At 30.9% G+C, this 16558-nt stretch overlaps 1 long non-coding RNA gene across 5 annotated transcripts in view; it reads right to left on the reverse strand.

The window, feature by feature from the left end:
* Window positions 1-16558, reverse strand: part of LOC149539296 (uncharacterized) — a 206605-nt gene that overhangs the window by 70278 nt on the left and 119769 nt on the right. The window contains exon 3 of one of the 5 annotated variants that reach the window (XR_016356211.1): window positions 8461-15206. The exons of the other annotated variants lie outside the window; for them this stretch is intronic. This is a non-coding gene — a long non-coding RNA (uncharacterized LOC149539296). Of the gene's footprint in view, window positions 1-8460; window positions 15207-16558 lie in introns of those variants that run through there. 5 annotated transcript variants of the gene reach the window in all.

Here is a 16558-nt window from a genome sequence, read left to right on the forward strand (position 1 = left end):
CTTCAATCTAGAAATACCACCTTCTTAGAGGATTTAGAAATAGTTGTTAAGCCAACTTTGTTAAGAGATTTAGATCACTACTACAATGGTTAGAGAGTAACAATGAGATGACCTAATTTTTGATGCAACTAAATTGCTGATTATAGATCTCAATTCTAGCTTGTATACTTGAACCTTTCTGATTGAATGTATCTTTGTAGCTCAACAAGGATATGTTTCTCATCCTTCTAATTCACTTCCTCTAAGCATCTTCAAATTTTCTATTATGTTCCACACATTCAATCCTCAACTTGACCTTATATTTATATCTTACACATTGTCAAGTCAGCTTGAATTCAACTTAGAATACTTAATATCCATCTCCTTAGTCAGCTAGAGCCAACAAACAAATCAATCAAACTCAATATGCCAAAACAAAAAAATCTTTAGTTAGTCAACCCTACTCGATCGACACTAACTTAGAAATGATTTTCCTATATTAACCAAGTGAACTCAGTTAACATTGCATATTCACAAAGTTCCTTTGGTAACTGAGTGAGTTTGGTTAACACTAGTTCCATCCAACTTTTCCTTTATTAACTAAGTGAGCTTGGTCAACACTCAACTTCTATGAAATTCTCTTTATTGCTCAAGTGAACTCAGTAGATACTGAACTTGGAAAACTCTGGAATTCTTAGCAAACACATGAAACTATCTTTATTGCCTAAGTGATCTCAACATACACTGATTGGAAATGATATGACATTTTTGTAACATTAAAGACAATACACAATTAATTGATTGTTTTCAATAGATCAAACATGGACCAAAACATGTAACAACATGAAAACTAAATTTATCCTAAAATTCTAGGCTATGTGACACCTTTAACCATAGTTGACCAAGGGCTTATCAAATGCCAATCTTGGAACTAGGTCCTACAAGTGGGTCAACATGAATATCCAATGTTCCTAAGCAAAATCTAAAGATTTGAAAGACTTCAAAAGAGTCTTATCTTTGCATTTTATTGGGGTGCCCTTTCACAATACTCCCCATGACCTTTAGAGCTCAAGTTACCACTTGAGTCAACTTGATCAATAATAGTTCCATGTTGAAGGATCTATTCTTCAGTCATCTAGGTAACATCTATACCTAGCAAACCTTTCCATTTAACAAGGTAGTGCATATAAGTTTTAGTCCTAGTCTTCCTAAGGTCTTTAGGTAATAGTATTTTCTCCAATTGCATTGGGTTGCTAAGAGGGAGATTTGTAACAAAGTCTAATGTATTAGCATGATTAGAAATTGTGGAGGTACGTACAATTCACAACTTGCATCACCTTTGTATAGAGATAGGTTAGAAATATTAAAGATTGGGGAAATAGACAATGTAAGGGGCAAGGATATTTCATAAGTATTTTCTCCCATTTTGTGCAAAACTATGCATGGGCCAACCTTCTTCATATGAAGCTTACAATACCTTCCCTTTGGTAACCTTTCTTTCCTAAGATATGCCCAAACTTTATCTCCAATCTGAAAATGAACTTCTCTTCTTTTGTCTGAATGTTCTTTATACTGTTGAGTTGTTTGTTGCAGTCTAGTCTTTACCTCTTCTTAGACTTGATTGATGAGTTTTTCCAAGTCTTCTACCTGAGCACTGAATTTAAAGTCTAAAGCTAGGTCTATTAGATCCAATAGACCTCTAGGATGTAGACCATAGACTGTTTAGAATGGTGTCTTGCTAGTGGACCTACTCAAGGAATCATTAAAAGAAAATTCTTCTTGAGGGGGTATAACATCAAAACTCTGACTATACTATTTTTTTAGGCACCTAAGAAGATTCCTAAGTGACCTATTCATCACTTCTGATTGGCCATCACTTTGTGGGTGATAAGAAAATTTGTATGTCATATTTGTGCTCAATTTCTTGTGAAGTGTACACCAAAAATGTCCTTGGAACTTCACATCCATCTCTAAAAAAATAAAATTCATAAGCCATGAATTCTTACAATTTTTTTGAAGAAAAGGTGAGCAATGTGTGAGGCATCATTATTACTTTTGCATGGCACAAAATGCACCATTTTGCTGAACCTGTCTATAACAACAAACACACTGTCATATCCATGTTTTATTCTAGGAAGTCCCATTACAAAATCCATTGAAATGAACTCCCAAGATCTAGTAGGTATTGGAAAAAGTTGGCACAACCCCTGATTTGTATATACACCCTCAGCGTACTGACATATAGTGCATCCTTCCACAAATTTCTTGATGTCATTTGAAATTTTAGGCAAATAGAAACTCTTCTTTATCTATTCAGATGTTTTATCAATGCCAAACTAGCCTCCCATGCCACTATGTTACTTCTCCTTAATGATATTCAATCTCATAGAACATCTCAGTATACAAAGTTGAGAACCTTTGAATAAAAGATCATTTTGCATAATGTATTTAGAAAAATTAGTGTGATATTTTCCTACTAATTTAGAACAAACCTTAAATGCTTCTCCAAAATCTGGATCTCCTATGTAGAAATGTTTGAGGGCATCAATCCCAATTCTCTATAACTATACTTCTTTGACTAGGACAACCCTTCTATTAAGGGCATCAACCACTTTATTTTCTTGACCTTTCTTGTACTTCAATGTGAAAGTGTATGTATGTAGTTTCTCCATCCATTTTATATACTTCACACTTAACTTTTCTTGAGAATTCAAAAAACTTAAATTATGATTGTGAGTATAAACAACAAATTCCTTTGGAAAAGGTCCATGTTTTGAGAGCCTATACTACTACATACAATTCAATGTCATGAGTTGAGTATCTTTTCTTAGCATTATTTAACTTTTTAGAGAAGAAAGCAACAGGTCTACCTTCTTGACTTATGACAACACCAATGTCTAGGTTACTAGCATCTATTTCAATAGTGAACATCTTCCTAAAATTAGGTAAGGTCAAGATAGGGTATTGAACCACTCTATTCTTCAAATACTCAAAAGTGTTATTTTCCTTATTAGTCCAAAAGAATTTAGTTTTCTTACCTCATTTGATTGCATAGGTGAACATATATGACTAATGTTCTTTATGAATATCCTATAAAATGTGGCTAAACCATGAAAACTCTTTACATCACCTTAGTTTTTAGGAGGTGGCCAATTGATAATCACTTCAATTTTTCTTGGATCCATCTTTAGAGTCCCTTGAGATATGAGAAATCACATAAAAGTGAGTTCCCTTTGCTTGAATGTGCATTTCTCTAAATTGATGATCAACTTCTAATCATGAAGTCTTCTCAAGAACTTCTCCAACTAGTTCAAATGTTCTTCCCTGCTACTAATAAAGATGAGAATGTCATCAAAATAAACTACAACAAATTTTCCAATGAAGTCAATAAATATGCCATTCACGAGTCTCATGAATGTACTTGGAGCATTTCTTAACCCAAATGGCATTGCAAGACATTCAAATAGTCCTTCTTTTCTTCTAAATTTTGTCTTCCACTCATCTTTATGCCTAATTCATATTTGATGATATCTTGATTTCAAATCTATTTTAGAAAAGTAGCAAGCATTTCTAAGTTGCTCAAGAAGGTCTTCAATCCTTGGCATAGGGAACCTATACCTAATAGTTAACTTGTGTATGGCTCTACTATTAGTGTATAACCTCCAAGTTCCATCATTTTTAGGTGCAAGATTAAAGGTTACTACACAAGGGCTTAGACTTTTCTAAATTAGACCTTTGGCAAGCATTTTGTTGATTTGTTTTGCAATCTTTGTATTCTGATTCAGATTCATCTTGTAGAGTGCCTTGTTTGGCAATGAGGATCTATGTATGAGATCAATACGATTTGTAATATCTTTGAGGGGAGGGAGGGAAGAGGGCATTTCTCTTGCCATGACATCATTATATTTTTCTAGTAGTCCCATGACTTCTACTGGTATAGGTGCTTTCTTATCAAATTTCCAACCATCTTTAGGCATCATAATCAGTATGAAACCTCCCTCTTCCGATTCTTCTATGGTTTTTATCATATCTTTTTCCCCTATTATAATTCCTACGGTTTCTTCTTTTTATGATTTATGATTAGGTAATGGTTTCATTATGAAAGTTTTCCCATTTTTGATGATGGTGTATGTGTTTTTCCTACTACTATAGGCTGAATCCACATCATATTGCCATGGTCTCCCTAGAAGGAGATGGCAAGCATCAATTTAAACAATGTCACACAAACCTTTATCTTTGAAATCCTTAGAGAGAATTCTACTATGGTTTGTTTAGTAATGAAGGTTTGTAGTACTTTAGTAAAACATGATACATTATAAGGGAAAGGATGTGGTGTTTTCTTTTATCTTGATTTATGCACCATCTCTTTAGAAACCAAATTCTCTATAAAACCAAAATCTATCAGCAAGTTACATACCTTTCCTTGGCACTTAACCCTTGTTCTAAACAAGTTCTTCCTTTGGGGTGGCTCCCAAGTGTGTGGCACTTGTAAGAAAGTTTGCCTCATCATCAAGATTGTACCTTCTTCAACTTCAAGTTCTAAACTATCTTTGCATTTTATTGGGGTCCCTCTACACCACAAGCTTAATGCTTGGATTTTCCTTGGGGATCCAACCCAAAGGTTTGGAGTCTCTAAACTAGTACGAGACATGTTTTTGCATCAAACATACAAAAAATGATTGATTTTTCTTGTGTGCACTCCTTCAAGTTTCCTCATGGTTGAGCATCGATAAAATCATGTTACATGACATTGTAAATATCTATGTTAGTTATATAACCATATAATTTATTTCAAATTTGAACTATTTCAAGCCTTTAAATTATAATTTCTTTTGAATGTATGTCCATTTTCTATCAAAAACCTTCATGTACTAATTGGGGTATAAATTTTAGCTCGTTTATCGAATTTTGCAACAACTTACTGTTTTAGAAACTAGACTCCATTATACACACTACAAAAAAAAAATTATTATTTAAGATTAGTTTTCAATAATTACTAGGGAGCACACAAATATTTCACATTTTTTGGATGTGTCCAATTACAAAATTCATTAAAAAAAAATAACACATTATAAAATTACCTAACAAATCTAGGATAAACTACATAGTATTAGGTAACTTTTGACTAGAGCAATTAAAGAATTTCAAAAAGAAAAAGTTAAAATTTAGGGGGACCACACTTTGCACTATGTTATGTTTTTTTTCCTGAAAAATAGTACCACTTTCTATGGCCTCCTTTCGAAGACCTAAAACTAAACCATTTTGAAAAAAAATATAGTAGTTTAAAACCTAGATTCAAAGGACTACTACTTTTATTTCTCTCATATCTTAAATTTTGAGCGTAACTATCTTCAAATCCTTGTCAAAGTTCAGAAATTGTTGATTTCAGAAAAAAGTGGCCACTTATACCCCCCCTTTTAGCACCACAACTTGGTGCACTTACTATGTAATTCATCTCTTGCTCCATTGAGTTGGTGTAGGGAAAGTTGTAATTCAATATTTTGGTTCTCAAAAACCTTTCCCAACTTGTAAACTTCCATCTTCAATGTCTTTCCTCCAAAGATGTAAAGCTTTCATTTCTAAAGAAAAAAACTCTTATACCAATTGTTAGAAATAACAATGGGAAAGTAAACTCTAAGAGGTTGGGGGGGGGGGGGGAGGTGGGTGTTGTGAATCATAACTTTCAAACTTTTACCCACACATCCATCTCACAATTTAGCATGTAAATCGAAATAGGTAACTACACATGTTGATCCATAGCATGAAATAAATAACATATGGCACATTAAATTTGTTATCCAGAAACCCTCCAATGAGAAGGCAAAACTAGGTGGGGATGACATGTACAAATCTTCACTACTACAGTTGTAAAGTGTTAATAAGTTTGACCATAAATTATGATCTACCATGTGAGGGTCTTCCCTATTAAAGGCTTACAAAGAATATTAGGTCTCACCCTGATTTCATCACCTTACTAATAGTAGAGGACTCAATCTTACAATAAAACAAGCACTCAGTTAAGAGATTTACACAAGTCTATTGAGACTACTTTGTTAGGAGATTTTCTCTATATCACCTATTAAAATGATTTAACACCATGATCTTTTGGTTAGCTTTCTATTGCCAAATGTCAACTATTTTTTTAAATTTCTTGATGAATCCTTGATCCTTTTGATCAAATATGTCTCCTCTATCCTCTCTCCTGTTTCTTCTATTCTCTCTAACTAATTTTGTAATTCAAATCATTTTTACAACTTCCATAACCACTACAATTTATCTCTACACTTAGAATTCATCTCCCTCTACACATTCACTCATCTCCAAACTCTTTAGGGTTTTCCTCCTTAAGTAAACATTGGTGGACTATGGTTAGGTAAGAATCAATGGTTGAGGTTGATCCATATTGGCTCTTAAACATCCCTTAATTTGATTGGTTTCATGTATTGCATATGGATTTGTAATATACCTCCATACATATCTTCTAGAACCATAAAACAAATGTGAAGTTGGCCCAAAAATGGTTTACATAGTAGTTTGCATCATTACAAATAACTATGTCCAAAACTGTTCACTTAGCACCAGAAGGCTCTGATGCTCAACCATCACTACATTCTCAATTTTGTAACTTGCATTCCAAATGTCTTTGCATAGACTATTTTCTCAGTTCCTAATTCACTTGGCGTGTATAGACTACTCTACTTATGAGTTACTCAACACATACTAGGTATACTTCTCAACATGTATTGTCTAACAACTGATGCTCAACATGCTGTGATCACTTGGCTTGCACTGATTGCTCAACTCACTCTGATCACTCAACATGCACTAAAATACTATTAGATAATGACTAAGTGTTTTGCAACTACTTTGTCAAAACTAATCTGAGATTATAAAATTGGTAATCTCTTTCTCTAATGATGAAATCAAATAGTCTTTTTTATTTAAATAATTAGATTGAAAAAATGCATTCATTTCCTAGTATCTTGGCGTGAATGTATTATAATATCTTATCTTTTCATACATCAAGTTTTGTTATTCTTATTTTGTTATCATTTCATTTCTTCTAAAACATCTTTGTAATCATTGTCATTTGTAAATCTTGACTAGTACTCATATGTATACTATTGAGATTTAAGTTATATATTTTCTTTAGTTCTATTTCCACTCCTTTTTGTACTCTCGGGTGAAAAGTACACTAAAACTATAAATACCCCCATCATATAATGGGGATGTCCCTCTCAATACAAATAAAAATTATAATTTGATATTGATTCAATTCCTATCTCTCCAATTATTGGCCTAGTTATCAATGCTCATAGGAAAACATGGTCATCTAAAGAAATAATTTGTAGTGACAAATATGTTTACCATAGAGACTCATAATACAATAACATCCTCTTTTACATAAATGTTTCTATTTTTGTTGATTTAATCTAAAATATTTTTCTAATAGTGAATCAATAGTTATGAACTCATAATTATTATATTTTGTGATGAATATTAAAATGAAAAAAAGGGAAACATATTTCTTATATTTAAGAAGTAGAAAATTATATAATATCTAATTAATAAAGAGATATCATTTAATTAAGCATATAATTCTTAGTCTAATTTTTGTTCTTTTGCAACTACTTAAATTTGTCGCAAAAATGTATGCCATCATATTTGATATGACCTTTAAAATTTAACTACAATTTTGAAACTTTATCATGAAAAATATAAGCATTGTGATGTTATAGTCACAGAGATCCTCCCCTATAAATAATAAAAATCTAATATTAGCATTTGATTATAGACAAATATTTTAGTAAAGATGCAAGAAATAAACTAAATAATATAACAATACTTAATTAACCTTTAACGAATTATTAGAATGATTAGAGTGCTCTATGATTTTTATTTATTTTTAAAAATTACTAACCTATAAGATAAAAGATCTATTCTAGATTATGTAAATTAGTGGGACTTTTATATGGAAATAAGTCCCTGGTAAAATAAATAAAATGATAAAATAATATATCTAAAAAGGGTGGCATTTATTTGATTCCTTTTTAAGTAATATTTATTTTAAGGGGTCATGATAAATAAATTGAAAATATAAAGAAAACACTAATTTTAATTTTTATTAATTTTTATTGAAATATATTAAATAGATTATATATTTATGATGTTCATTCATAAGGGTATAGGAAATTTATCTTATTATTGTATCTAAAACTGAAAGAAGTTGGATGAAAATATTTTTCTTTTTTTAAATCATTTTATTAGATACAATATCTACTCAAGAGGCTGCATAGTTTTTGTAGCTAAAATTATGATATATCTTCTACTCAATTGTATTAGTTTTATTTCTCTACAATTTCATAATATTGTGAGATTGTGGATAAAGACAATTAGACCTCAAACAAGATGCACATAATGCTTCACTATTAATGTACTTAAATCATGAAAGGTTTAAATCTAGAATATTTATTCTAAAACTAATACAAAAATTATTTGTATTCACCAAAACTAAAATAATTGCATTCAATTATATTTTAAAGAAAATAGTGAAAAAAGTGAAATATATTACATGGATAATATTTGCAAATTTTTATTTTAAAATTGTATAGAAAAGGATATACAATATAAGATGAGAGTTTGAACTTTGTATTGTACCCAAAAATCTAAAGAAGGTGAATGGAATTCTCATAACATTTTTTAGCAAATCACTAGACACAATATCAACTAAAGATGCTACTTGTTTCTTCTAAATAAAAAGATGGTATATCTTTTGTGCAATGATATATAATTAGTTTGTTTTCTCTGCATTTTCCCAACATTATAGAGATTATGGATAAAATAAGCTATCTCGCATATAAGATGTAAGAATGAATCTTCTAGAGTTTAAATGTAGTAAATCCTTTCTAAGATCTTCATCTTTCTCTTCATTAATGTGTCTTCTCCAACACTTTATTCTCTTTGTTTTATTGATCTTGTTTCTTGGAGATGTATATCATCTCCACCGTTCTTCAATCTTTAATGTTTAGGATACTTTTTAATGTCCTCTATTGGGCATTTACTTTATTGACCCTAAAATTATCAAATATATTTTTAATTGCACTTGGGAATAAAACTTCATTACATTTTCTATGATTAGGATACCAATTCCTAAAGCCTAATATACATCACTATGAAATTAAAATCATATTAAATTAAGAAATAAATTTTTTGATTCATTACACATTATTATCTCATAATTCGCTTCTCTCATAAATACCAAATTTTAAAAGGATGGGGATTTATAATCCATAGTGTGATTGAAAACCAATATATAAGTAGGCTTTGTTAAGGTTTTTGGAATGAATATTCATATCAATCTTGGGACTTATTCCTTAGGTTTTTGGGGTAGATGTCCTTACCCCATCTTGGGATACCCTTACTTTGTGAAGCTTTATTTTTCCTATTTGTGAAAAATCTATGTATCATCTTACTAGTAATAGAAGATAGATTGTAAACATGCATACATGCATACAAACATGTAGAACTATAGACACACACATTTATACATACATATATACATGCATACTACACATGTATATATATTGACATACATACATATGCATGTATATATAAACATGCATGCATATACATATACATATAAACATACATAAATTCATGTATGTATACATACATAGCTACGTATATATTTATGTAGATACATGCATGCATGCATATGTGTGTGTGTGTGTGTGTGTGTGTGTGTGTGTGTTTACATTTATTGAAATAGTTATAAAATACTAATTTAATAATTATTATTTAGACACACACATATTGACATATATTAGACTATATAATGTCTCTTTATCTCTAATAGAGTTTAGATATAATATTTTGTAATTAGTATTAATTCATTTATTCTTGTTAGGAATGAATATGATCCATTCTCTTTTTTGCCTCTTTCCTAAGAAGAGTATCAAATATGTTTCTCTCTTTCCTTGCATGGTGTTTGAGTGAGATGAAATAACTTCCTTCTTATGCCTAGTGCATTGGAGTGACACCTCTAACAAAGACATCCTTGTCTCCTTATAATACCATTTATATTTATTAACACTCTTACTATATACAAATTATTCAATTTATTAATTTAAGTGATACCTTATTACATAATAATCAATAGCAATCTAAAATATTTCTATCCCTATTCAAAGACCTAAACACATGAGAGGGGTTATTTGGAAAGATCTCCCTATAGCATGAATTAAATTAACATTGATGGGGTAGCTAAGGGAAAGCTTTTTCATATTAGTTGTGCAAGAATGGTGCATGGTCATAGAGGTAGGATTTTATCATTTGTGTCCTTCCCTTTCAGAATTATGAAAAACTATTATTCTAAGGAAAAAAACACCCTACATTGGAATCAACATGGTAGCCTCTAGTCATTACTAGAAGTTTAGGTTAGAGAGTGACTCATTAAAAATTACTTAATAGCTTAAGGGTGTCCAAACTCCTAGTTGGACAATCAAAATCATAAGCATAAATAGTATTGAAACTCTTAACTCTTTTGATGATTATTAAATCTCTTATTTTTGTGCAAAAGAAATAAAGTTATCAATGGTTTTGTTAATGTTTGTGTCAAGTGACCTAATATGTTATAGTTGGGGAATTAGGATTGAATTCCTATGCAAATTAAAAGTTCTCCTTGTTTATGATAGTAGATTATGCTAAAGGGGTGTCTCTCTTTATATAACTATGGCTCATTATACTTGGTTTGTGTGAATGATAATGGTGAGATGTATCACTCCTATTACGGGAGGAAAAGGAAGAACTTTTAATCACAAAATTTCTTGATTCAATTATTTTTTGTAATGTCCCATTTATTTGAGCTAGCTTGGATTAATTAATACCTACATAATAAATGTTGGAGTTTAAATAATTTATTATGTCTAATTATACTATTCTACCCTCTATCCTAATCCTGATCTTAAAGATGTTTCTAGATCAAGATTATTAACCCACCTCGAGATCTCTAGATTTTGAATCAATTCTAGTACCATTCTCAATTACTTCTCCATCGTCTTTGGAGTGCTCCCTCTAAGGTCCTTCCTAGAAGAGATTAACCTCTACCTAGATCTCTTATCATATATGCATATGTTGAAATCAACAAAATATTCTTACCATAATGATTATATCATCCTCACTTATGTCAATAAGATGGAGATTAACCTCATATAATGACATTAAGAAGGTGATATCTAATTAAGGTCATTATCTTCCCTTGAAAGGGACTCTCTTGATCATATACCATTAATCATTACCATTTAATTTTGTGTATTATTATGAATCCACTTTTACATATATATGTGTAAATATGTACATGTATAAATTATCCATAAACATAATTCAAGAAAGAGTTAGTATAAATAGATAGATAAATCACATCCTACCTTCCTTACGTTTCCTTTTCTTGACACACATGGTTTGGTCCTGCAATTTATTATGCTTAATCTCACTGATATGTTGTTAATTGGTCCTTGTGATTCCACCTATTTTACTAACTTGATATATTTTTCATGTTTTTCATTCTTTTCAAAGAGTCACAACCTTTCATAAAAAGCAACATTTTCAAAGAGCCACATCCTTTTGTCGTCGCAACCTTTTGAATTTTTTTTTTCCCCTTTTTTTCTTCTCATTCCTTTTCTCTTTTGTTAATCCTTCTTCAACTCTTAAATTCTCCTCTTCTTTCTTCATCTTTAGAATGAGCTACTCTCCCTTTTATATTTTAATTTGAAGGAGAGACATCACCTTATTACATACCTCTTGCCTTTTCATTTAGCTAATTTATATTATTCTATGTTATAGTATTTATTTAATTATTATTTTTTATTAAAACTAATTTAGAAAGGTAACATTCTTTCTACAATATTCTCTCTTGTATTTAGTTTTGTTTATTTATTCATTCATTGTAAAAAACTTTTAAATTATCTTAAATCTTATTTTAAATATTATTTATTGATAATAGATTATATACATTATTATTTATATTATAATAAAAATATTTTGTTATTATTTCTTATTTTAATATTAACTTTAATATTTTATTTAATTATCATTATTTATTTAATATATTGTATTGTCTAATTATTGTTAGAATTATAGCTTAAAATAGGGACATGGTATTTTTTATTCCAGTTTTGACTTGGTCTTTGGGTTCTTTATTTACATTTAATGTATCTACCTCTCTATTATATTCTGCAACATTATGGGTATTGAAAGAAATAGAAAGAGACTATTTGTGGAAAATGGAAGAATAATACTCTTGTTTTGTATAAGCTTCCAACAAGTAACATGATCCCTTATTTGGAGAAACTCCATGACCATGATCCTCTAGTGAGAAATTCCTTTTGGGAAGGGAAAAAGAATGAGATTTAGTATGTATATAATGTAGAAATCTCAATTCTTGAAAAATCAATGACAGAGTCACTAGAATGTTTGTAGAGGGAAATAAATTAAATAGTGATAAAAAGTAGTCCATTGAAGTAGTGAATATATTTTTCAAATAAGGTCAATGAGAGAGGATTAAATGAACTCCTAATGTGGGACATGATAATATATCTATCAAACCCATTTAGGCTGAAGTTTCATAAGTTATTATGAAGTACTTAACCAAGATGACCCCTTTACAAGCTTGATTAACTTCATTTTGGGCATGAAATATGGATTTGATCTAGTCTTTTATCTTGTTGAGATGCAACGTGGTTAAAGAACATATAAAGAACCCCAATTCCCTAATTTTTCATGAAGGCATCATACTCCCCATGTTGAGTTAAATGTTCAAATTCCAAATATAAATTTGAGTTTTCCTAAAATACTTGTAGGAATTACTCTAATTTCTCATCTAACCATGAATATGTTCTATCTTGTGAAGAGACCTACTACCATCTTAGTAAATGAAAACATTCTAGGAAGGATAATTTTACCCTTAATTGACCCCATGGATATGAAACGTATACAAAAGATTTGGATTAGTGTCCTTAGTGGAGTATGTTTTAGAATGCAAAACCACCAAGTTCTACTAAAAAGGGTAAATGTTAGGTGGGGGAGTATTATAAATATTTAAAGTAAAATAAGGTTAAGGAGAAGATGAAATTCCCTAACTAGTCACACCATATGATTTGGGAAAAAAAAATGAAGACTAGTTCTCCCATGGGCAAGAAGACTTTGGAAAAGTCAAAGTAGATGGATGAGATGGTTGGATTGAATGGTGATAATATCCTTGAATTTGAGATGGACCCACATAAGATGTTGTTCAACATAGATATCCCTATTGAAATAGAGATAGGTACCCCATGGATATTGAGAAGGAGTCATCTACCATGAAAAAAAGTGTCATGTTGAAGGTGAGCAAGGATGTGATCAAGGGAGAAAACAACCATTTCAAATTATTGATGTCTAAAATAAGCTTGCTTAAGGATATTATTAATACCCTTAATAAAAATAGGGCTATCGAGAAAATCATTTTGAACAATAACCCTAGTTTGGAAAATGTCAATAAAATTATTTCTCTTATCCAAAATGTGCCTAAGGATGTGAAATCTATGAAGAAGAATAATGATGAAAGGTCCACACTTCTAGAAGAGTCCATGAATAACCTACACTCCAAGCTTGAAGTTATTGTGTCTATGAGCATAATAACTATGTAGAATAGTACTGAAAATCTTCAAAAACTAAGTGTAAATTAAAGGCCCTTGAAGGCTTGAGAAAGGAAAATGTGGGCTCTCCTTATGCTACTCTCAACAATAAAGAAAAAAATAGTACTCTAGATAAACATGGTATAGCTGGTACACTTGACTTATTCTTGGTCCCTTAATTAGAAAGTGCAACCATGATAAATGTAAGATTGATCAAGCCTCTATTGTTTGTGATGTTATAAACATCAATCAAAGAGTTCCTTGCAAGAATATAGAACCAAAAAATAATGTTAAAGAATCTTCAATAGAGTTTTTGGTTTGTTGATCCTTTTGGTTTCTTTTTGTTCTAATGTTGGACGAGTTATGGTCTGCATCTAGTTTTTTCCTTTTTCTAGTAGCCCTTTTTCCAAAGGGTTTTGAGTCCTTTCAAAACTTATTTTATTCTAACAAAAGGAAATCTTTCCAATCAATTCTTCTTGGAAGATTGTGTAAGAAGTTTTTTTCTTGAACATGGATCAAGGAGTCTAATCCCAAACATTGAGGAAAAAAAATCTTTACACAAACGATTTAAGAAGTAGTAATTGGAAAAGATCTCATAAATTGTGGAAACTCACTTAGTAGTAAAGGACAACCTTCTTGAATATGCAAGTTAGCCAATATTAGTCAATTTAACATTTTAATACTTGACCTGTTATTATATCTTATGTTAGTCATTATTTTTTTTTAATCAATAACATTGTCTTTGCTTAGTCCTCATTGTGCTAGTTCCTAAAACATTAAACAAACTTGTAATAATTATCAGCATTCTTTCAAGTAATCAATATTCATAACTGTTTGAATAATCATTATTTGATTGATGGTCTCAAATTCAATAATTACTATGATATTTACGAAATATTCTTCCTAAGATTTATTGCTACATGAACTAATATTATTCCTTCTTAAATATTAACACTTGAAAACATTTGATTATCTTTTATTTGTTTATTTTTAATTTTTAATTTTTATTATTTATTAGTGAATCTTATTTGAATAAAAGACATCACAGGCTCTCCAGTCAGTCGTGTGTGCTGGTATTGTGGCTATGGCTCAACTGCTTACTTTGTCTCTTTCGTTTAGAAAGCACTGCTTTGCAATGTATTTCTTTCTAACGGTCTCAAGTTTAAAATTTGGGTTATTTGTGATTTGGTTTTTTTCAAGTTTGTTCCTTGGGAGCTAGCTTCCAGTCTGATTCCACCTATTCTTTACGTGGAAAGTACTTATCCTTCAACGGGCATTCTTTGTTTAAAATAAAAATACAAATGCATTCACTGTTGATTGTATCACCTTCCTTGGGGTTTGGATAGTGTGAAGACATTTGTTGGATGGCTTTTTAAGGCGTTATATTTCATAATATAGCCTAGGTTAGATTAGTGCAGATACTCACAATCAGAATGTTTTGTGGTGTGACCACAATATTTCTTTTTTGGCGAGTCCTCCTTACGAAATTCGTGGCCCTTGAAATGACACTCTTGGCAATATTTAATATTTTCCTTTTTTTTTCAAGAGAAACCTCCACTGCCAAATTTAAAACGAAATATTGTTATAATATTATAATGTATTTCAAGAATGGTAGGCCTTCTGTGTTGAGCTTAAAAAATTACAGAAACAAAACAAAAATAAAAATATACGCAGATGAAAACACAGACAAAGATTTTATTGTTATTGGCTCAATCTGGACTACATTCACTCTACAAGCATGGGCAAAACTCTTTATTAATCTTACCATTCAATATTACATGCAGCAGCTCAAAACAGTCACATATTTTATGCATTGTAAATTCTACATTTAGCATCACAGCATAGGAAGATGAACCGTTTAAGAATCTGTCAGTTACAACCTCATAGAAATGATTGGGCTTCACAGTTATCTGAAATACAATAACAGAGTCATTACAATTTCTCACTTGAAGTCCAATCAGTACTGGAAGATGGGTTGCACAGAGATATCTCCCACTTTTCAAATTCATTGATCATAAACAAGTAGGCTTTGAGAAGATCAAAAACATTTCCAGGCTTTGTTCCAGCACACTTCGAACAAATCTTCTCCAAATGAAATCAGAATCTAAAATATCTTCCTCTATACTAAATTCAGACACAAACTAACTTGCCCATCAAAAATATGCTCTTCTATACTACACTCAGACACAAACTTGCTCATTAGACCAATATCAGAAATGCTATTTTATGTAGATTCAAAACATGCTTCTCCAAGACTCATCACAAGGTTATATGCTCCTGTGCTCCCATTCCATGCAATTTTAATCAGAACATCTAAAATTTCAATGCTCTTAACCATTCCCTTAATAATCCTTCCGCCCTTTCCCATGAGACAGTCCGCCTGGTTATTTGGAACAATCATTGTGCTGCCTTCAAATCTATCAAGCAAAGCTGCCCTCTCCCCTCCGTCCACTTAAGTATTTACAAAGGGTGTCATTCTCTGTCATTCATAGGTTTAAATTTGTCCTTTACAATTTGTTTGTCATCTCCAAACGGACATGTAAGTAAAGAATAATGCAAACTAGAGCCATTTGTTGGAGTTCATTTTGGAAATGGCTTAAACATCACACACTAAGCTTAATTCCTAGATCAAAAGTATTAAATAGTCAAAGTTGACTTTTTTTCCCAAGCTTAATTCTTCCCTTAGTGTGTGATATGACCTGCGATTGTCTGGTCCAAGACCAAATGTGGCCTCCAAAATGGACATCAAACCATATTGCATATCTGTCTTTCCGAAGCTAAGATCAACATCAGTTATGACTGGTCCTTCATTGTTTGTCCCTTCGTCTTCTTGTATACCACACTTTTCGTGTGCCTTTTGATCTTCTTGTACAAAGACAATTGCAGTTACTGCATTCCATTGTACTTCT

The sequence above is a fragment of the Cupressus sempervirens genome, chromosome 9 (genome assembly GCF_028749045.1).
Source record: "Cupressus sempervirens isolate cs-2001-9-10 chromosome 9, ASM2874904v1, whole genome shotgun sequence".
NCBI classification, from domain to species: domain Eukaryota; kingdom Viridiplantae; phylum Streptophyta; class Pinopsida; order Cupressales; family Cupressaceae; genus Cupressus; species Cupressus sempervirens.